The sequence below is a fragment of the Corvus hawaiiensis genome, chromosome Z, assembly GCF_020740725.1.
Source record: "Corvus hawaiiensis isolate bCorHaw1 chromosome Z, bCorHaw1.pri.cur, whole genome shotgun sequence".
Taxonomy (NCBI): Eukaryota; Metazoa; Chordata; class Aves; order Passeriformes; family Corvidae; genus Corvus; species Corvus hawaiiensis.
Window position 1 is genome coordinate 6,426,997 of NC_063255.1, and position 23,150 is coordinate 6,450,146.

Consider the following 23,150-nt stretch of genomic DNA (forward strand, 5'->3'; position numbering starts at 1 on the left):
CAGAATCCAGGGCTTGTTGAAGTGACAGGTAGCTGCTGATGTGATTTTAAAGAGTTGTTATAGCAGGAGAGGTATTACAGCAGGAGAGGTATTACAGCAGCAAAGGCATTGCAGAATCTTTTGGAGTGAGGTGCAAATGTAGAAACTGGAAGAGAACTTATTCCAGGCTCACCATAATTCAGAGTAAAAAAAAGTTGCGCAAATAATCATGAGAGTATTTCTTTTAACGTATGGTTTTGATTAAATGTCCTGTCAGTCTGCATCTTTTAAACTTGAGGTACAGTTTATGACTAGAAGAAAAGAGCACACCTGTTCATGCCAAAAGGCAAGGTGGTCTGTCTGGGAACCCAGAGTGCAGAGAATATTTCTCTGCCTGTTTTGAGGAGTTTCACCCCTCTGAACAACACAGCTTTTGGACAAACTGCCTACTATTAGAGAAGAACTAGAAACTACACTAGTGTAAATTAGGTGATAGACTACTATGTAAGATTGTCACAGGGGGAAAAATTTAGAGGTTTTGGGTTTGTTAATGTAGTAAATAGATAAAAGCAAAAAAAATCAAAATGGAGGATTTTTGTTATTCTCCAAACCTTATCCTCTTCTTCCACTCCATATTCCACAGTAAAAGTAGTTTGGGATGATTGGACAAAGAATTCCGCAGTTCCTGGCTGTGTTATTAGATAATTGGCAGAAAAGTAAAAATAATGTACGTTTTAGTAACCATTGGTTGATTTACCTTTAAAAAGGCCATGAAATCTTCATAATTTGGCCTTCTCCTGCATTCTCTGCTTTGTGCTATGTCTGGATCATGCTAGAGACTGTTTCTCTGGTAAGATTTAATAAACAACTATCAAGAAGCAGCGAAGGCTGAGAGTCCTGTTTGTCTCTCGAACCCCTGGCAAGGACTTTATAAACTCTCTCCCATCAGGAGAGGTTTGATTACGGCAAGATCAGTGTCAGTCTGAGCTGGAAGCTGAACTCTATCACTCACAGACCTTTGCAACAAATCACTCCTGTGAGTCAATGAGTGTGTGCACTGAATATAGTTTTTGATAGAAAAGGTTCTTCAGTGGATGCTGTGGCCAGTGATGGAACATCATCTTGTTTTTCCCACTTAGTCATTCTCCAAAAGTGATACATTTGAATCAAATCCACTGCCTCCTTCTTCACTGATGAGTTCTTAGGTCATCTGGGTAGCTACAGTAGATTACAGAATAAGTAGAGCTGCCAAGTTTTCTGGGACATTTTTTGTGAGGTCTTGTTGTGTTTTACTTTGTTTTTAATTTTCTTTCATTTCATTCCATATACAAAACAACATTTGACTGAAAACTGCCACTTGAAGACTACTTCATTAAATAGCTGTATTTAAGGATTGAGGGGGAGCTGCCTATGCACACATGGAGTCCTTTTAGCACATCAGCTCTCAGCCCCAACCCATGGGCAGGCAGGAGAGGAAGCCTTGCCATAGGTACCCAGCACTGCAGTGCTCCCCTCAAGGTTTCTTGGTGGCACAACAGATCTGTCCTGGTAACAAATGTCCTCAGCTTTGGCTTGTCAGAGGGGAAACAACCACTTCAAAACAGAGCATGACCTCGACAGTCAAACCCAAAAACTTCTGCCAAAGTCTTTCCTTAAAATTTCCAACACAAAACACAGGTTCTCAGAAGAGAAAAAAATAATTTTCTTGAAAACATAAACATTTCCACTAAAAGATGGAAGCATCAAGTGTAGCCTTCAGCAACAGAAAAAAGTATTTCCTGTGTAAAGAAAAATAGGGTTTTGTTAAAAGATAATTCAGGAGATTTCTAATAAAAATATATATTAATTCAATATGTAGTAATCTAATCCTTGTGACTGCCTTGTTTCCTATGAAGAGAGGAGGCAAGCTTTTATATCTCGTTTACCCTCATTTATTAAACCTAAAACTTACTTAAACTAAGTTCATCATCTTTGTACACAAGGATAATTTTAAATTGGCCTAGCTCGACTATACATCACTTACTTTAGATATCCATAAGACACCCAGACATTGCACTGGTCATACACCTCCTCCCTGCTCAGCCTGGCACTGGGCCAAAGCAGTAAGTGACAATGAGGTTCTTTCAAAGGGCAAAGCAGGTTCAGAACCAGTCTGTGTTTGTCAGCTGTGTGAGGTCCTAGTTCTTTATCCCTTACTGCCCTTTTGCGAGCACTGGCTGCGGTTGTTGTCTTGAACTGGACACTGGCCAGCAGAACAGCTGGGTATGAACGGAGAGGTCAGAGAACATCCAGCCCCATGCTCTGTCTCCAGCAGCATGATAGGAGACACCAGTCACACAAGCCTGCTACTCTTCTGGCTTCATTCTCCTGAACCTTCCTCCCGCACCCTCAGATGCTGTGTCAGGGTTGTTAGAGGATACATGTCCCTTTTTGTGTCCCTTAGACCTTTAAGTTAACTGTTTCCATCCCTATTACCCATTAAATTGTCTAATGTATATTTGAATATGCTGATGGCATCTGCTTCTACAATCTCCTGCAAGACCAAATTCAGAAGTTCACTACTCACACAGCGGAGTGTTTGCTCTCAGATTTAAACTGATCTCTGACCAACTTCAGTGACTGGGACTGACAAGTCCCAGTACTTGAGACTCTAGTTCTGCATTAGGCCTGTCCACCTCCCTTCTGATTTTGTAGGCTTCAGGCGTAGCACTCCAGCTTCTTCCGCTCCAAGATGAGGAGTCTCTTTAATGTCCTGTATTTTAATATCTCCTTAAAAGACACTGATCTTGATTGCTGCCTTCTAGGTTGTTGTTGCAGTGTGGAGAATGGAATTGCACACAGAACTTAAATTGTGCACACACCAAACAAAAGAGTCCCTTTTACCTTCTTCTTATCACCCCACTAATGCTGACTAACATTTTGTTGTTAGCTGCTGCTGTTTCATATGGAAAGTTACTTGAAGAAAGCCCTCAACAGTGACTCCAAACCTCTTTCCAAGTTAAGCATCATGTAGACATGGTAAGATTGTTTTTTCCCAGATTCATGGCCTCATATATATCTACTTTAAACTCATCTACTAACTTTTTTGCTTGCTTAGTTATTTTTGCAAAGTTCATTTGGAGTCCCATTTCATCAGCCCATTTGATTACTTCCTCCATGATGGAAATTGAATATTAAGCCCATTGAAGCTCTGTCTTTTGCTGGGCAGATCTTCTAGAGGAAAGAAAGACTTCTCTCTTCAGATAAAATAGCACCTATTCACACTTACATAGCTCACTATTAAGCACAATACTCTTCAATCATCAAGGTCTGTCCATGGAAAGTGTTCTGTTGAAAGTGTTACAATCATATGCAGGGAGTTGAATAGTACAGAAATAAAAGAACTGGAAGGGGAAGAGATACATTCAAAGTTTTTGCATAAGAATACACCAGCCACTAAGGAGCTGTGGATTATATTTTTTCTATTTTGTTCAAAGGCATTTGCTTAATGCCACTTCTTAATTTTGCATTTAACTTAAACACTCTTAGAAAAGCATTTTACAAGAGGCTACATAAAGAAAACAAAACTTTATGATTGCAAACAGAAAATGCCTTTGGTTTCCACCACTTGTGAAAGGGAAACTTCCTCAGCTATAATAAAAAGAGAATTTGAAGTATTATTATCCAATAATAGAATTAACAGTTAGACAGGTTTTTATTTGCCTTACTTCTACTTGCACCAAGATAATTTCCCCAGGACAAGCAGAAAACAGACTGAAGTTTTCCTGACAGCAGTTCTCACCCTCCCAAGAGTGCCCTGCTCAGAATGCTACTTTACATCATGCCAGAGAGTTCCTTATCCCTTGGTGCCCTAACAACATAGGACATCTGTATCCATACTTGAGCATCGTGTCTAAAAATCAGATTGTTTTATTTCCACAGCCCACCAGAGAACTCAGAGAAGAGCTGCCAACAGTATGGATCCGCATAAATAATTTCTGTGGTAGTATTTTCCCCTCATATACTCTTCCCCCTCTTCCCTTTCTACCTGCATATTTCTGCTGTTATTGTACTGCTAAAAAAAAAAGTGGGATATAGGCCTTACAGAGGAGTTTGAGGTAGTTTTACTGTAATACTACTATTTTCCAAGGTGTGCAGTAAACCAGAATATTTTTTCATAAGGTCTGGGATGGTCCGGCTGGGATTTCAAACTTAGGTTTGACTAGGAAGTTTAAACAGGGACTGCATGCCGTGTTAAACTTCCCAAACAGTATGTATGTGCATATGTAACACTGCATGGTGGATTTTCCAAGGACAAGTCATACCACACAAGCTGGAGCAGCAGCAGCATGACCACAGCAGCTGTGTATCTGTTCCATGACGGTTTGTCAGTTCATAACTAAATCCTCATTACTAACTAATCTCCAAACTCTGCCCTTGCTTGCACTGCCCTGGCACCTAGCACTGTCTCCCAGAGCAGAAGGGTTGAAGAAAACACCCTTTCCATCACAGGGATAGTTTATAGCACCTAAATACTGGCAGAAGCAGGGGCTCATTCCCCAGCAGTGCCTGAAAGAAAACCACACCTGGTTATATAATGCATACAGCATTCTCATCTGCTTCCCAGGCCACTCCTTCACATTGTGGCTGCCTTGGTTCCCTCCTAAGGTAAAAAGCTTAAAAAAAAAAAAAAAAAAAAGAAGAAAGGAAGGAGAGGAAAGGGGAAGGGGAAGGGGAAGGGAAATTGGATGTTTTGAGGCTTCTCCTGTAAGACCACTTTTGCATAAGGGGGCTACAGCAGGGGACAAAGTGCAGGGAGAGCTGTGCTGCCCACTGCCATAGTTTGAGCATCTTCACCCAACAACACAGCACTTCTGAGCATCAGAGTGAGGGAAGAACTCACTGCGGGACTGCAGACATTTGTTAGTGCATCCAGAAAACTGCACATCTGCAGTAAACAAACTTCCTTCTCACGTTTGTAAACTCAGAGCAGAGAAAAGGTCAGCCAGAATTCAGCCTCTCTGTGCAGATCTGATCTACTGCTCAAAGTACTAATGAAGTGACCTGGTAGAAACAGTCACTGTAATTTTCTAATTTCCTTGGGTCTCTGCTTCAAATAGGAGAGAGACAAATTAGCAACAAAGTACAAGGTCTAGGCATGTGCTCTTGAACAGCAGAATTAATAGATAACATGATTAGTGGAGATCAGTAAACACAGTGTGTCCCAAAAATAATCTCTCAAGGACTCTACCAGATAAATTTAAACTATTTAACAAGGATAGCTTGTCTACAGCAGCAGCAGATTAAACTGCAGAGTTTGTTGCAGGCTTAAGGGCTCAACTATGCAACCTGTATTTGCATTGAATTTAATTCCCTTTTGACGTAGAAGGCTTGGACAAAGTCCTCTGTACCACATAAGCTCTGTGCGGAAGCAGGCAAGTAATCAGCATGTTGCATAGCCAAGGAAATTCTGGCTAGCCTCACAGCTGGTGGCCATGCCTTGAGCTTCAAGAGTTCTCCTAAGCAAAACAAAGGCACAGAGGCTCAGTCCTTGTCCCAGTGCCTGTGGTGACTGTGCAATCTCCTGGCTTCATCAGCAAGAAGGGGAAGGTTCTTTAAACAAAGACTTCCTTATGAATTGCCATTTTCTCCCATGTGAAGTCAAGTCTAAGTGCATAACATACAACATACATAACATAACATACAACATACAGTGTGTCATGGTACAGTTGTGCCACTGACACTAGGTCAGATTTGGGCCCCAGACACAGATGGTTTAGATGCTCCAGGCACTACACACAAGGCTTCTGTGTCCAAGTTGAGAAAACAACTCCAGCTCCTCTGTTGGCATATGAATATTAATTACTTTGGAGATACTAAAACTAACACTAATAAGGGCTCAGGGAGCTAGCTTACTCTTTATCCAGCCTAATTTTCAGTGACCAGAAGGGCACTTAAGGCTCAGCACACAAGTTAGCCTAAAACATGTCATAAAAGCTCCAGTGTAAAGTTTCAAATCATCTGCTGGAGAAGTAGTGGAGGAGGCATCCCATCCTACCATCAGCAACCCTACCTGCTACAGAACAAAATTTTTTGCTCAGGAGAGGAGGGTGGCACCTACCTCCAAGGCTGGTAGCCTTTCTAATCTCATAGTCCAAAGCCAGATCTTCAGGCTGGTTCTGGATATCTCTGCCTCTTTAATTCCAGTACAAGACCACTTGTTCTTCTGGGCCCCTGGATAACTCAGCACCATGTTGCAGGTTTTTATACCATGGTTTCACCTAGAGCTACCTTGATGGCTCCCATTGCCTCCAGCAGGCAGCACGGACACCCTGCCCCAAGGACTGGCTGGCTGCACAAGTCATTGCCTTGACAGTACTTCCATATCAATTTTAGGGCCTCTTTGTTTTTTTAAACACCTAGATAACAAACACTCCTTTTCTTCCTTTTCTTAGTTTTTGCAATAGATCCCATGCTACCAGCTGCTTGTGCACCTCTGTGTATCCAATCTCCAACTATGCACACACAATACCTTTTTAGTCCTCTAAATGCCCTCTGAGGCTTTACAAGAGAGGATTATTTGCCTATTTTAAAGTAAGGAAAAACCACAGCAGAGAGCCAGGGCCCAAGACCACAAGGTAACTCTGAACTGGGTCCCAATGCTTGGGTCACCATACTGTTGACTTCACCCAAGTGGGGAATGAATGACAGGTAACAACTTTTCATCTTCCCTGAACTGAATCTGCTCTGGATCATTTTTGTTTTATCCATTGTACACATAAAGAGTGGCTGGGCAGCTCAAAGCACTAATTCCCTGAGCCCAAGAATTCCTCTAAGCAAAGAAGCTGATTTCCCCCAGGAGTTAAAGTATTCAGCACAGTACCAGAGAGGATTAATGCGCCAGACTTACCAGCAGCAAGAGAGGCAAGGGAAAAGAAACATGGTTGAGTCCAGGCAACCATGAAAAATGGCTGGGTTTTGTCTGGAAGAAATTGTATTCATATATCATATCTCCATACCTACTGTGGAAGAAGGTACTTTGATGGAAGAAGTGACAGGAAGATTTTCAAAGGTAACATTTCCTGACAAAGTGCCAGTAATTACGGTATTCCAATAAAAGATGTTATTTTTGAACCAGTGCCATGCAAGAGCCTTACTTTGCATTTCTTCTGCAACTCTTGTCAGCTGTGAGGGGAAGCACATGGTGCCCCTGAGAAGGCAAGCTTGAGATGTGGCAGTGTAGAGGAAGCACAAAGAGGCAGGTCCCTGCAGGCTTCCCTTGAGAGGTAGCTCCATCCTGCACCCCTCGTTCTGCTAGAAAGAAGAACAAAGAAGAAGGACAGTGTCTTCTGACTACCTTCTCTGTCCTTGCCTTTGCTTAGGCCTCCACAGATGTCACAAGTACCTTTTGAGCCCCAGGAAGACCAAAATTGCCATGAAACAAAGCCAAAACAACTGGATGAACATTAGAGCAAAGCATTTCAAAGTAAGCAGAATCTTGAAGAATTTTAAAATCTAGCACGCTGACTGCAAAAAGCTTTGTTACTGAAGGTAACAAAACAGGTTCGACAAATAAGTGTTTTTAAAAAGGATCAAATTAAATGTCTGTGGGTTTTTAGGATGTGGCAGGATTAGAACATTATAAATATAAGGGACCAGGTAAGTGGCTTTATGGCTTTTATTTTCCTTTCAGCTTCCACAGAATACCTTCAAGTAAAAAATAGGTAAAAGTCAGTGAAGATTATCCCTTCACAAACTCATAGACACCGCCAGGAAAAATCAACCCTCATTCTGGAGCTCTGACTGATTTTTCAGAGATCAAAACTCTTGTTTGTGGAAACTTTTTGGGTTTGGGTATTACGACTTGCCAAAAGGGACAAACAAAACAACTACTTTGGCAGTTAAGGCATTTTTAGATAGAATCATCTGGATGGCACAAAATCTGTATGGTAATATTCAAAGATAAAAATAGTAAAATATTACCAAGAAAGAAAATGTTAGCTTTGTGATAAACATTTACCTCTATTTCAAGGAATGCACCTTTCTACTACAAACAAAAAAAAAAAACCTTAAAATGTTGTACAAATAAATATATTGTTTCCCCCAAACATAATAAACATTTCAAAACAAATTTTTTAAGAATAGTTGTAATATAAGAAAATTACCGTGAGAGCCATTTCAATCAAGATGTTACAAGATTCAAGGAGCATCAGGAGAAGTACTATAGAAAAGCCATACAGACATATAGTCATATAGAGACCCAAAGAACTTTGTAAAACAAATGGATTTCTTTAACCTACAGATGTCACAGGACAGGTATGCATCCTAACTGGTCTGTTGTGTTCAAGTATTTCCATGCAGGTCAGCAAACTTGGATATTTGAAAATCCTTACATATGTCACATGGGACTGCTCACACACATTACAGCTGCTTGATGGATGTAAATTATATGTTGGAGGCTCAACCACAGTCCAGCCTCTAAAGCATTCACAAATAGAACAAAATAGTATTTCACCTTTCCTTATGCAAAGAAGTTATCAAATACTTTCTCAGTCCTAAAGCCATCTTTATTGTTAGGCAAAAAGGCAACACCTAGTCCCAAGTTAGCACTTCAATGTCTACAATGGCTCCTGACAGCATTTGAGCATCCTGAAATGCTCCAGAAAATCAAATATGTTTACCCAATTTGGGGGCCTTTAGAAATGTCAAATGTCTGAAGGGAAAAATTTTTCTTCATTTTGCAGCAGCTGTAAGCCCTTTAAATACTAGAATTAATATTGTTTATTGAGTATTGGTTACACCCCTCCACCAACATGTTTTTTCAGCTGGTCTATAGCTGAGCAAGGCACACCGGCTGCCAAGGCCAGCATGCTTTGCACAAAGGTAGCAAGGACATTCCTGTTTAAAACTCAGCCTGTTTATGTGGCAGAAATAATTAATCCACACTCCTGGACTTGGTTTGGCAGGAAGACCATTGTTGTTTGAAACCCTAAAAAGGGCCTTTTAATGAAGAACCAAGATAAGCCAGCACAAAAAATATTATGACAGGATTTTTTTTCACCTGTGCAATGTGATGACATTACCCTGGTTCAAACTCTCAGATCTGTTGTGCACAATGAACTAAACCTCTAATGCCTGTCAGAACATCTCCAGTCACTAAAGTGTAGATATCTTTGTCGAAAGAGAGGGAAACACACATTTCTAAGGACAACAAGAAGCTTGCCCATCCTAGAAAAAAAAAGAGATTACTTACCCAAAATGCTGTGGAAGGACGTGTGGGTGAAAAGACATTACTCAAAAATTCAAACAGATCTGAAAAGCTGTGGCTGTAGCCAAAATTTTCTTCTAGTTAAATGCAAACATTTCTACAGTATTTCTCATGACCATTAACCTTTGCTTTTACTTCCAGAAAGGTGGTGCATTTTACAAGGAAATTATTGCGCAATTAAATATCAGTTACTACTCAAACTATAACTGGGGACAGGAATCAGCAAACCTACCATGAGATATCAGTTAGACATGCCACAATTTGCTAGCTTGTCTCATAAGGAAATTAGAATTTTTTATCTCTCTCAGGATTTGATGGCAGGTCAGTAGTGTGATTCCATGGGTATAACAGGATACAGGGAAGAAAGCCTCATTTTTTTCTCTGCTGAAGATTAATATATTTAAAAACATAACAAGACAGACTGGTATAAGATTATGAGAAATTTGATAAACAACATGGATCCACATCAAAAGAATAATATACAATTTGTTCATCATGTAAATTATGCTGTCTGGGATAGAGAAAAATCAAAGGAAAAATAAGAACTGAAAAAAGAAAGCCCTGTCAGAGTCGTTAATTATGAATTCTCCTGAAGTCTAGTGAAGTGACCCAAGCAATGAACTGGGTGATTAAAATCATCCTATTTTTTCAAACTAGAAGAGAAAGTATGAATAAAATTTACGGTTTCGTCTGTTGAATCTGTTGTTTCACAGAAAGGTTAAAACCCTGAATTTCTAGCTTCAGCTGCAGGGCAGAATGCTTTGACACCGGGACAGAGCCTGCCCAAGACCATGGTGAGAATCTTTGTGAGGCAAAAGGCCTGTCAAAAGCCTCCCCAACAAGGATGAATTTCAGCTGGAGATCAAAGGAGATCAAAGAGTATCCACAAGCAGGTTATTGCTGTGACATGCTTCCCACCCAGCTTCAAAGGGAAGGGCAGTGCTGTGGCAGAGGGAGTGGGCTGCTCACAGGCTGCATGGGAGCAGCTGCTGCACTCTGGTACTCCAGGAGCTTGGATCTAGGATATTGGAACAAGACAAAAACCCAGTCACAACTGTCTGAATAGATAAAAGACAGATGTGTTTCCCCTCTCAGAGGCTGGGTCTGGGCTCTCCCTCAGCCTTCCTCTGTTGGATGGTGGTGTACATGGGTGGGTTTTAGGACTCCTGTCCCTGCAGCAGGACCCAGCCAACAACTTGGTATTGCTCCTACACCCAGTCTGCTGCTCAGCCCCAAACACTCTTCCTGTCATCGCCCTCAGCAGCGCTCCTCCCCCTCCCTATACTTGTACCACATCCCTCTCTCATAGTCCATCTTCCTACATGAAAAAAATCTGTTTACTTCCTTTCTCTAGGTGTCCATCCCACCTCTACTTTGGCTGAAATGGAGGGGTGGGGTTGTGGTGTGTGGAAAATAGCATTTGTGATGTTAGCATACCCACACCTAACTAAAAACTCACAATTTATTTCCTTTGCAACGATGAACAGGCTTTGCAAGCACTGAAAGGTCACACTGAAATGCTGAATAGTAGCCATTAAAGGCCACCAAGATCCAGGTTGGTGCAGTCTGCTTCACTGCTGAAGGGAGGTCGGGTGTACCCCTGTGTGCTACGGACCTAGGGGAGCTTCTGGGACCAGCCCCAGACTGTGGCTTTCCACTGCCTGACTGCCTGTGCTGGCAATGCCATCAAAACTGCCACCCCTACTCTGCCTTAACTTCTGGTGCTGACACAAAGTGTGGGAGAGAAATATGTTTTTCCAGTAACAGTTCTCCAATATCTGGACATATTTACTTCATTTTAACATGGGCTAGTAATGAAGAGCACCTGTTTTTAACTATGAACTGAGACTATGGTGGTGGAGAATTATTTAAAAGCTAGACTAACAACCAGCTGAGGTTAAATTAATTTTTATGGAATTTGAAACTGGAAGGCAAAGATACCTGCTTCCACAGCTAACTTATTCCTGAGGTAATGGGATTGATACTAATGGGAAAAGTATTTTTCCCGTCCCCAAAATATTTCATGGAAAACATTAAGCAGTTGAAGGAAGAATCATGTATTACTCTTTTGGGATTCAATGTTTTTTCCTATTCTCTTTTCATTTTCCTTGTCTTCTTTTTTGTTTTCTTCATTATATAAAGCCGTAGTTATCAAAATCCAGATGTCTTCCACCATCATTGAAAAAATATTTTGGAAAGGAAACAAGCAATGCTGGATTCAAAGGTTATTGTGCTGGTTCCCTGGTATTCTGCTTCTATAAAGATGTGCACACCTTTAATTCACAGTGACAGCCACATGGTTTCAAGATGACTCGGTAGGGAACTGTAAACATTAAAATAACCATGAGAGCAAAAGGAGAAAAGCTTTTATTAAATATCTAAGTTCTTAGAAAACACTTGTTGCTTCCAGAAGTCTTATATGGTCACTGATATAGGTGAAAAAAGATTGACTTTGTATAGAAAGTATTTCCAGTAATTTGGGATCTACAGACATGTGGAGCCAATACCAGGTAATTTCCACTGCCTCCTTGGGATGATGAGCATTATTACTCCCTTCTCACAGACAGAGATCAGAGGATATTAACTGATGCCCAAGATCTGTCTCATGTTTGGCCTAAATGCCATGACAGACACTATAGGGAATAAATGTTTTTAAATGTAAATGTCCTCAACAACTTTTTGGTCACACTCTTCACCGGAAACCTTTCTTCCCACACCTCTTGACTGGATGGATGGCAGAATGGGGACTGGGGGGGAGCAAAGTCCCTCCCACTGTAAGTAAAATTCAGATTTGCAACCACCTGAGGAGCCTGAATGTACAGAAGTCAATGGGACCTGGTGAGGTGCATCCCAGAGTCCTGAGGGAAATGGCTGATGTAGGTGCCAAGCCACTCTCCATATCTGAAAATTCATGGCAGTCAAGTGAAGTCCCAGGTGATTGGAAAAGAGGAAACGTACTACCCATCTTTAAAAAGGATAGATAGGAGTACCCTGGGAGCTACTGACCTGTCAGGGTCACTTCTGTGCCTGGGAAGATCATGGAACAGATCCTCCTAAAAGCTGTGCTAGGGCACACGCAGGACAGGGAGGTTATTTGAGACAGCCAGCACAGATGCACCAAGGGCAAGTCCTGCCTGACCAACCCAGTGGCCTTCCATGGTGGACTGACAGCATGAGCAGACAAGGGAAGGGCTGTGGATGTCCTGGACTTCCGTAAAGCCTTTGACATGGTCCCTCACAACATCCTTCTCTCTAAATTGGAGAGAGATGGATTTGAGGAGTGGACTGTTAGATGGATAAGAAATTGATTGGATGGTCACATCCAGAGGGTCGTGGTCAAGGGCTCAGAGTCCCAATGGACACCAGTGACACGTGGTGCCCTCAGGGGTCTGTACTGGGACCAGTGTTATTTAATGTCTTCATCAGTGACATAGACAAAGGGATCGAGTGCACCCTCAGCAAATCTGAAGATGACCCCAAGCTGAGTGGTGCTGCACATCTGAAGGATGGGATGCCATCCAGAGGGACCTGGACAAGCTGGGAACATGTGGCCTGTGGGAACTCCATGCGATTTAATAGACCAAGTGCTGGTGCTGCACCAGGGTCAGGGCAAACCCTGGTATGAATACAGGCTGGGCATGAACAGACTGAGAGCAGGGAGAAGGACTGCTGAGAAGGACTTGGGGGTGCTGGTGGGTGAGAGGCTGGACATGACCCAGCCATGGGCACTCACAGCCCAGAGAGCCAAACGTGTCCTGGGCTGCATCCAGAGGAGTGTGGGCAGCAGGGGAGGGAGGGGATTCTGCCCCTCTGCTCTGCTCTGGTGAGACCCCACCTGCAGTGCTGCATCCAGCTCTGGGGTCCCAGCACAGGAAGGACATGGACTGGTTGGAGCAAGTCCAGAGGAAAGACACTGAGATGACCAGAGGGATGGAACACCTCTTGTATGAGGAAAGGCTGAGAGAGTTGGGATGTTCAGCCTGGAAAAGAACAGGTTTCGGAGTGACTTAGTGGTGGCCTTTCAGTACCTGGAGGGATCCTACAAGGAAGATGGAGAGGGACTTTTTACTTTTTTATGTAGTGACAGGAAAAGAGGGAATGGATTCAAACTAAAAGAGAGTAGGTTCAGATTAAATATTAGGAGTAAGTTCTTTGTTGTGAGGATGGTAAGGCACTGGAACAGGTTGCCTAGAGAAGATGTGGATGCCCCATCCCTGGCAATGTCAAGGCCAGGTGAGATGGGGCTTGGGGCAACCTTGGCTAGTGGAAGGTGCCCCTGCCCATGGCAAGGGTTGGGGGGGGGAGTAGATGATCTTTAAGTCCCTTCCAACACAGACCATTCTTTGATTTTATGATTCTATGTTTCTGTATAACATTTTCACTCTCCTAAATAAGAATCATAGTCCATGTTACCATAAAAGGAGACAGATAGATGAGGACTCAAACAAAGAAATGAAGGAAACAAGTAAATATGGCTGAATAGAGATAAATATAGATGTAAATGTAATATACTTACATGGGGTTTGAACTGCATCATTAAGATCCAGCCATTAAAAATCACAGCTCAGATAAAAGATTATGAGTTTAAAGTACCCAGAATCAAAAATGCAAAAGCTGTAATTTTTTTTCAACTGCTCTATTGCAGTTCTGTTATACAGTGCAAAGGAACATGGCAGGTATATGTGATATTTTCTTCATATACATTTCCTTTTCCCTCATAAACAGGATTGGTTTAGGACTGCCCCAGAGATTCCAGTCAAGGACCTCAGTTTTAAGGTCCTTGAAAAACAAATTTCTTTTTATTACTCGCTATGCCTTTAAGTGCACATCTTCTTTATTGCCACATTTCCATAATTGCTACAGCGCTATTCCTCCCTGCAGCAGTTTTCCTGATTTCCAATTAAACCAGGAAATACGGAAAACAAGAAAACCTGTAGAATTTGGCCCTCTGGGGGCTTCATCTCAACTGCACAATTTTCTGTTTGCCTTTTTTTCCCCTTTTTCTCCTGCCTTTCAACCTGCACTTCTGGCTAAACACTCATCCTTTGAGGCCAATGCACTGAAAGTGAAGATCACGATCAACAGGGATATGGGTGATGCTAAGATGCTTGTTTCCTTCTGCTTCTAACACCATATTAGCTGTACTCAGTCCTGTCCCTCACCTTTTCTTTTAAGATGTTGGTATTTTCCCTCCAAACCTGTGACATCTGCACCTTAATTCTGGACATTTCTCTACTTCCCAGCAGGAGCCAAAAGCAGATTCACATCAATTTGGGTTGTTGCTTTTCACACAGATCAGCAGAAGAGAGGGAGATACAAGGTCCATCCAGGAAATACTTTCCATCACATACAAAAGATTTTTTCCATTTTCATATTGTTCAAAGAATCTTCTGCTTCCACTGAGTTACTAGTGGAGAAGGATGCCAACAGCTGCTCTTGCAAGCCTAAAGGCTTGCACAATACAGAGTTTGTTGAAGCTCAGAAAGCAGCCTTCCTCCTTTAGGACTGGGGTCTCAGCTTTGCTCCAGACCAGTCCCAGAGTGTGACCCATCTTATTCTTGCCTTGCCCCCACATCTTCCTGGATATCTTTATTGATGACCTGGATGAGGGGATTGAGTCTCCTACTAGAAATTCACGGACTACACCAAGCTGGGTGGGAGTGTTGATCTGCTGGAGGGTAGGAAGGCTCTGCAGAGGGATCTGGACAAGCTGGATTGATGGGATGAGGCCAGTGGTGTGAGGTTCAACAAGGCCCTGGGTCCTGCCCTTGGCTAACAACAACCCCAGGCAGTGCCACAGGCTGGGACAGAGAGACTTGAAAGGACCTGGGGGTGCTGGTGACAGCAGCTCAGCATGATCCAAGGTACTGGAGTGAGTCCAGAGAAGGGCAATGGAGCTGGGGAAGAGTCTGGAGCACAAGTCCTGTGAGGAGCAGCTGAGGGAGCTGGGGGTGTTTAGCCTGGAGAAAAGGAGGCTCTGGGGTGACCTTATCACTCTCTACAACTGCCTGAAAGGAGGCTGTAGCCAGGTGGGGGTTGGCCTCTTCTCCCAGGCAACTGGTGATACATCAAGAGGACTTAGCCTCAATATGCACTAGAGGAGGTTTAGACTGGACATTAGGAAGAAATCCTTCTCAGAAAGGGTGATCAGAGATTGGAAAGGGCTACCCAGGGAAGTGTGGAGTCACCATCCCTGGAGGTGTTTAAGGAAAGGTTGGATTCAATGATCTCAGAGGTTTTTTCCAACCTAATTGATTCTGTGATTCTCTGTGATACTGTCATCTTTGGAGTCTGTCTAGTGGGGCTGTACAGAGACACCCAACATGGAAAGAGTCTCCCTGTTGCCATTTTGGGAGGGATGAGGGTATCAGACTCATTCTTCATGTTAAAAAAGACATACCTGCTTCCAGTAAGTACAGGCCAGTATGTTCATTGCAATGGACTTCTAAGGGAAACCAATGCTCATTTCTAGCAAGACATTGGCACTAGCATTGTGTTTCTCATCAGTGCAACAAAAAGAGCAGGCTAATACAGAGTAACCCAATAGGAGAATGCTTGTTCCTCAGTTTTGTTTGAAGTATGATCTGCATCTGTCTCTTCAACATCTGTCCCCAGCAAGAGGTTTTCTACTCATTTGCTGCCTTTTCTCTCCCTATACAGTATCCTTCTCCATCTTGTGTCCTCTCACTTTTCCCCACTCCCCTTTCCCTACCTGTATTTAAAAGACAATTTTATTTTTAAAATGACTGCTGAAAACATTTTTCTCCTACTGGATCCCTAGCAGCACAGCATGGTGACAAGATCTGCATGGCACATAGCACCAGACTTGAACCAGTCCTGCCTGTCCCCCAGATCCTGGAACTTGGAGGACAATACAAACCTGCTCAGTCCATGGCTCTGGCCATGGCTCAGCTCTGTGCTATTGCAGTCATATCTTCCTGACCAGCACTGTCCACCCACACATCCTGCACGTCAGACAATCTCCGCACTCACCCTTCACAATCTTGCAACAGATGAGACAGGAAACCTGCCTATGTGCCCCTTGTGCTTCTGTATCACAGACTGTACACCCTGCCTGCTCTCTGCATCTCAATTTTGTCACCTCTTCCACCTAAGCTTGGGGGTTTTTTCATGTGGCTATCTCCACTAAAAGCAACTAACATTTGTTTTGCAACTAAAATATCTCTCAGTCCTCCAGAATTTCATGCCCAACCCCACACTTCTGTTGCCTTACTTCCATCCTGAATTTGCACTCTCTCTATAGATGTGTCTACCTTTTCTGTTGTTTCTATCACAGGCTGCAAGGTTGTAAGAACAGACTTCTGCCTAAATTACAGGCATTCCTAAGTTAATTTTATTTAGTACTAGAGAAGCACATGCTTTTTATTAGATTTTTTTAAAGTTGTTTTAACTTAGAGAAAAATAACTCAATATTCATTAAAAAAAAAAAACAACAGCAGCTTAAAATGATTACTACCATGGGAGCCAAAATATAGTATCAGCAAATACAACTGAAGTGCAAAAGGTAATAAGATTTATAAGCCTCTGTAATCAAAAAGATGGATCATCGTGCTGAAAAAAATACCCAGCAAGTATATGTTTATCAGAGCTTTTGGAGGGCATGCTAGCTAAACCCTACAAGACTAATCATTTTCTTTTCCAAGAAAACAATTACCCTTAAACGTATGCATTTTCAGCAAAGCATGTCCATTTATATATTTGTTAAAGCAATTATATCCAAAATTACCTTTATACTCTACAATACAATTAGATACTACTATTCCCTGAATGTGCCTGGATTTATCAAAGCATGGCTCAAATGGAAAGTTCTTCAGCTTCAAATATTAATCTGAATGTAACTCTTAAGATGCGTGAGAACAAGGCCTTTGTTGCAAAAACTCATTTGAAATTTTGTGGGGTTTTAAGAGAAAATAGACGTTGAGGCTTGTAAGCAAACTGGAATTCAGAAAACTACACTTGAATAGATAACTGCATACAGTTCCTGACAAGTTACACTTTACAGGAACATATACAGTGTTCACATGGAATCCTAAGAACTATCTATTTCTTAATCTCTATATTAAAGCCCATTTTTTTTTATCACTATTTATGGGTAACTTCTAGGAAACGCAGCCTAGAAATGTATAGAGCATAAATTATGTACTCATGCAGCTGAGGAACCATCACAAAAGGGAAGCCGTTCTAGAGCAGTGCCCTGAATTTCAGACTTTCAAGGACAGTTCCACAGAACTTTTATTCTATTTAAATAAAAAGTCTATTTTCTTATAGATAATTTCTCATTTAATACTAACATGAAAATAATACTTTAAAAAAAATACAACAAACCTTGTCAACAACTCTTGCTCAATGTTTCCAATATCAAAAAAAGTAAGGGGTTAGAATAGGGCTTTGGCTAAAAAATGTGTCAGACTCAAAGCTTTGGCATAAGAAAAGTCAAGTCAGAAGCAATGTATTTTCAAACAAATTTGGAAAGGTTATATTATACATACATAGCTCATTTTTAGATTATGGAGAGGTAAAAAAGCTGTTTTCAACATGTGCTTTCAGTTCTTAAATGGAAATTCGTTGGGCTGCAGTTTAAAGCACAGACAAGACATAAGGCCCATATACTCCAAGGGTTACTACATTAAAAAATTTAGTTATCAGAAAAATCAGTAGAGTGGAAGTTTGACTGAGATTCCCTCTTTTGTCTCATCTCTTGAGTCTCTGCAGCTCCTCAAGGGCAGATCTGCACTTTGGCAAAAAAACTTGAACGGTATTTTTCAGACAGGACACTCTGCAGAGTTTGAAACCTGAAGTCCCCTTACCCAACCCACTCCCCTGCTTAGGAATCTGACAAGGGCTAGGACAGATGTGACTAACACCAAATTAAGTGACCACAACCTATGCATTTTGCACTACTGCCCATGAGGCAGAGCTGCAGCAGTGCTGACACCACTGCACAGTCATGCAAAGGAACCTACTCAGGGTTAAAAACAAACCAAACTGCAGTGCAACAAGAAATATCTGCCACAGCCACTGGGTGCTTTGCTCCTGATGCTGAGACCTTGAGATGGACCAACATCACCTGAACGCACCAGGAAGTGGCCAGTGGCTGCAGGGCCAGAGCCCAGGTGTACTCCAGAGCTCTGCAAAAGGTACTGTGCTGCAGACTGGTGGAGGTGAGCAGGAGCGCCTGATTTAATGATGCATTTGTTCATTCTAAAGAGAACGGGCAAGTATTTTGCCAGTTTTACACAGTTCAGCCTGAAACCCCCGCGCTACACCCCATGCCTGGCCTCACATTGCTACTTTTAGCCCATTAGACAGAGTTAAATGGCAGATATCGCTTGGCTTAAAAGGAAAAACTGATATATTAAAGACATTTCATTCCTGCAATACTATCTCTGTACGGAAAATATAGGAAGTCCTGATAAACTTCAGTGGCAGCAAACATCAAAGAATTGGCTGCTGATAGCTCCAACTTCCCTCTGCTGGTGCTGAGCCTAAACGCTTCTTCCAATTTTTTTTCAGGGCCACTTTGCAAATATTTTCCTGGGCTATATTTCCTCTTTTATAGGAGACTGGGCTATATACCTGCTTATCTTTTTCTGCTTCTTTTTGTATAATCACTGATTTTCAAGAATTGTTGCTATGGGGGGAGAAATATTTCTGGGACTGCAAGAGCCATTCCAGGAAACAGAATTCTGTCAGTCTGTGCGGCCACATCACTACATTTCTGTGATGTTTCAACAGGCTGCTAGTAATGCTTCTAATTAGTTTAAAAGCAAACTGGAATGGAAACATCTCAGAGAAAATGGCTGAGGGTGAAGGTCAGTAATCTCCTTCTAAGAAGTCTCTACAAAGCCTGAGATGTCACATGATATATTGATGACTGTTTTCTTCTGCAAAATTCCCCAGAGTCCCAGAGGTAGCTAACACACCATGATATAACAGCTGATGCCCTCCTCCAATTACATCTTTTATTAAGTCAGGCCATTTAATTAGTGTAGCTTGAAGGTCTGTAGCATTTAAACAAGTCTTTTTTTCTTTCCTTCATCTCTATCACCTTCCCTTTTTAAAAGGGATAATTTTTAGCAAAACACCTCAGTTGCTGCCATGTCCAGTTCAGTTGACCTTTTAAGGGCAAATCACCCCAGAAGACGCACAGCTCAGCAAATGCATCCAGCCCTGAAAAGAGACCACCAGAATACCAACCCACACTGAGATACTTTGTAGGGACACTCATCTAAGGACAAGCTCATAATACTCACAATAAGCTTATAATTCAATTTTGGTCTGCCTTCTCTTCTACCTTTTGAAACACACAAATTCATGCAAACCAAGTAAGTTCCTGTACATTCTTTACTCCTTTATAGAAATAAAGTTATATTATACATGTCAGGGAAAAAAATCCTTTAGCTACTGGTGTGTGTTATTTGCCTGTCACAAGTAGCACTGATGCATTATAAGGCAATGGATTTAATAGAAGTGGCGAATTATTCTTGAAATAGATATCAAAGTTATCACCAGCCATAAAGCACTGCAGGAAAATGGGAAAATCCATGTCTTCTGTGCCAAAACTCCGAGCGGAAAGTGCCAGCTCTCTGCCTATCTAAATCCTAGTCCCATGGATGCTTGTTTCACATGGTGGCCAGAGGTAGTTTTAGGAGATTTCTGTGCAATTTAGGATGTACATCCAAAAGCCTTTTTAGCAAATTAGTGGGAAGTTGTTAGCAAGGAAATCCAGTCATCTGTGAAGAGATGGGACACTTTCATGACTTTTTCTTCCTATAGTCATGACACTGTCCAGACAAAAAAAAAGGTACAAAAAAAATGTTTTCTCTGCCGTGTCTGAGCATGGGAAAAAGTGTAAAATGTTTCACTGGGTCTGAAGAAACAGGAATAACTGCCAGGAATGTTCCATGACGCTTATTTTCCAGCTTCGGATCCCAAACTTTCTGGACATGTCTCAACACTACCATCACACTAAATCTGTTTGACACATTAAGGGAAGAACCATTGAAGCTTCAGACTATGATCTGTAGGCAGAGCTACCACTAGGAAACCATGTCCAGGAAGTAAAAGCTTGCAAGCATTCTCATGTTCAAAGGAAAATTTTAGAAAGGATAGCCAGAAACTCGTTTTAAAACTAATTTGTACAGTTAATTTTGTCTTCAAGTCTCTTCTGAACTAATCACCAGATGCTGCCTTTCACTGGCATGCACGTCTTTTGCAGTAGATTTCATCTAGTAGTTGCAAAGGAGCAGTATCAGAACCAAGAGGAGTGTCTTTGCAAATTCAGTCCCTATGTAGGTGTAAGATCATTAACCACCAAGTAATGAGGAGTAGCTATACACAGATTGATGTAAACAAGTGCATACTTGGTTGAGCAGCTGCCAAATGTTGTCACAGTTATTGCAGTCAGGAAGATTTCTGGGAACAAAATGGGATCGGGGAAAGGTGTGAGAAAGCCTAAGAAAGTAACAGGAAAGCTCCCAAACAAGCTAACCCCCAAGGTGCTGTGAAGAACAGCATACAGGATTGGAAGAGAGGCTGAAAACTTGAAAGGTTAAAGATTGCAGCATAATTTATGCAGAAAGAAGCTCCCCAGGCTGTTGTCAGAACAGTCTGACTGACAGTGCTTTTGAAGAGGGACATCTCAGCAGGAACTGGGCTTTCCTACAAGCTTGGCCCTAGTTGCAGTCTTGGGCTGAATTTGTGGCACAGAGCATCACTCTGCAACACACCTACAAAACCTGCCAAACCAGAAAGGCCAAAATAGACACAGCAGTAGGACATCCTTAAGACAGGGTAAGGAGGGCCACTACTCCCCAACACCTCAACATGAAGCAACAGCTCCTAAGGTGTCCATGCTCTCTGAACACAGTAGGTAAACACTGCTTCGTTTAGGTATTAGGGCTTGTACTCAGATATCCGTTCCAGGGAGCTTTGGGATTTGTCCAAGTCTTGCCATCATTGCTACTCCCTCAAGCACATACCAGTCCATTGAAGTCAAATTCCTTAAAATCTGAAACGTTCTTGTCATGGTACTTACAGTTCTAAAGTTAATTTTATTCCTCTTCATAACCCTTAAAAAATTCTTCCTAATATTTCTTCTTTGGCTTATTTTCCTCTAACGCATCCCTCTCTTTCCTTCAACTCTCTGAAATATTCCTCTTCAGTATCTTCTTATTTAGGGATTTTTAAAATATATCCCCTGAAATTTTCTAATCAAAAGCACAGTCATACTACAATAACAATCAGAAATTTGTTATTGTGTGTATCTGAGAGCAAGTTCAGAACTTGCCTTGTCAGCCCAACAGCTGCTTTGCAGAGTGACATTACTTAAACTTGAAAATAGTGGCAGCACAGTTGTGGCGGTTTGGCCAAACTTAGAAATATATCCCCTGAGAGAAGCAGGCCGCAAACCACCCCTCCCCACCAGGTTGGGGAAAAATTGAATTTTCCTCGAAAGAAAGTGAAAGAGATAAAAACTATTTATTTAACAAACACACAGGAAAATAATAATAATGTTAAATAATATAATCTCTCACTGTGGAGAGAAAAACCTGGGAAAATTTTAGAGTCCTTTCGTAGTCTCTTTTTCCCCCTCCTTGGAGCTGGGACAAGGTGGTGGGACCACCTCCAGGGCCAAGGCCTTGGTGGAAAGTCCTCCCAATGTATTCTGATGTTGAAACAGTCCAGCAGAGAAAAAGGGAAAAAAACGAAGTCCCAGGAAAAAAAGTTCAACTCTCCGGAGGAAAAGGAGCTGAAAAACTGGCCAAAAGCTGGCTGGAAAGCAAGCTGGCTGCTTCCTCACCCTCACTCTGCAGAAGCAGACAGACTTTATCTCTGTGTCCTTGGAACATGAAAACAAACTGCTTTGAAAAAGTACACTTTTCTCTCTCCCCTCTCAGGCTCAGTTTAAAGGCATAGAAAGGCATATATACTAATTTCTGGGCATAGTGCAGCAATAGGGAATACAACATCAAGTCACCCCAAGACAACAGTGAAGATTGCCAAACATGCTGAGAAACATTTTGAGATTTATCTGGGTAGATATGGTGGTATGAATATTGGCATCTGGTTGAGCAGACTGATAATGTTATATGGATAGTAATTCCTCTTTCCATTCTATTATCTCTGCTCTCCAAAGCTGAGAAACCCCTCTGAAAAGAACAAAACATTTTATCCTGTGGCACAAACCCAACACCTACCATTCCTGAAAAATTCCAGGATTTTGGCTAAGTATCAACCCTGTCAGGTCTTAGCTCCTAACTCACCTCTGCCCAGAAAAAATTCTTACAGGCTATTTTTCCTCCTTTTTAGGAGGTATATAAAACACAGACTCAGGTGTACCACTCTAGAGACATAATAGCAGGACAGGATGAAAGACACAAGGGACACCTGGCCCCACTTACATAAAGTACCCAAAGACAAGGGTGTTGCCATACACATCAGCTCTCTGTGCATTTTAGCATGACAGCATTATAGTTCAGACAGAATGAGATTGTGATGACATGTCAGAACCAGGCCAGCAAGAGAAAAGGCATTAGATTAGCTGCAATTTTGCTAAAGCCACATTAGGACACACTCTTCCTTTTCCATCTTCAGATGGACACAGTCACAAAATGGAACATGAGTGGCAGCAAGACACACCAGAGTTTGGAAATCCCTTCCTGGGGCCAGGTCAGCCCAGGGCAAGGTCTCACAGATGGGCTCCACATCAGCCCTCTCCTGAGCTCTGCCCTAAAGATCTTGACAGCCACGTTCAACTCTGACAGCACAGAGGCAGGATTAATATTTTACCATCTCATGTGGAGACAAAATCTAGCCTGGCTTATAAATACATTATTGAAAAAACATGTTCTCTATGCTGGCAGAAAAAGAGCCAATGTTTGGCAAATCAACTTGAAAGGCC

At 41.9% G+C, this 23,150-nt stretch overlaps 1 long non-coding RNA gene across 2 annotated transcripts in view; it reads right to left on the reverse strand.

The window, feature by feature from the left end:
* The window catches only part of LOC125319959, a 55,468-nt gene that overhangs the window by 16,393 nt on the left and 15,925 nt on the right, over positions 1-23,150 (reverse strand). The window lies entirely within an intron of this gene.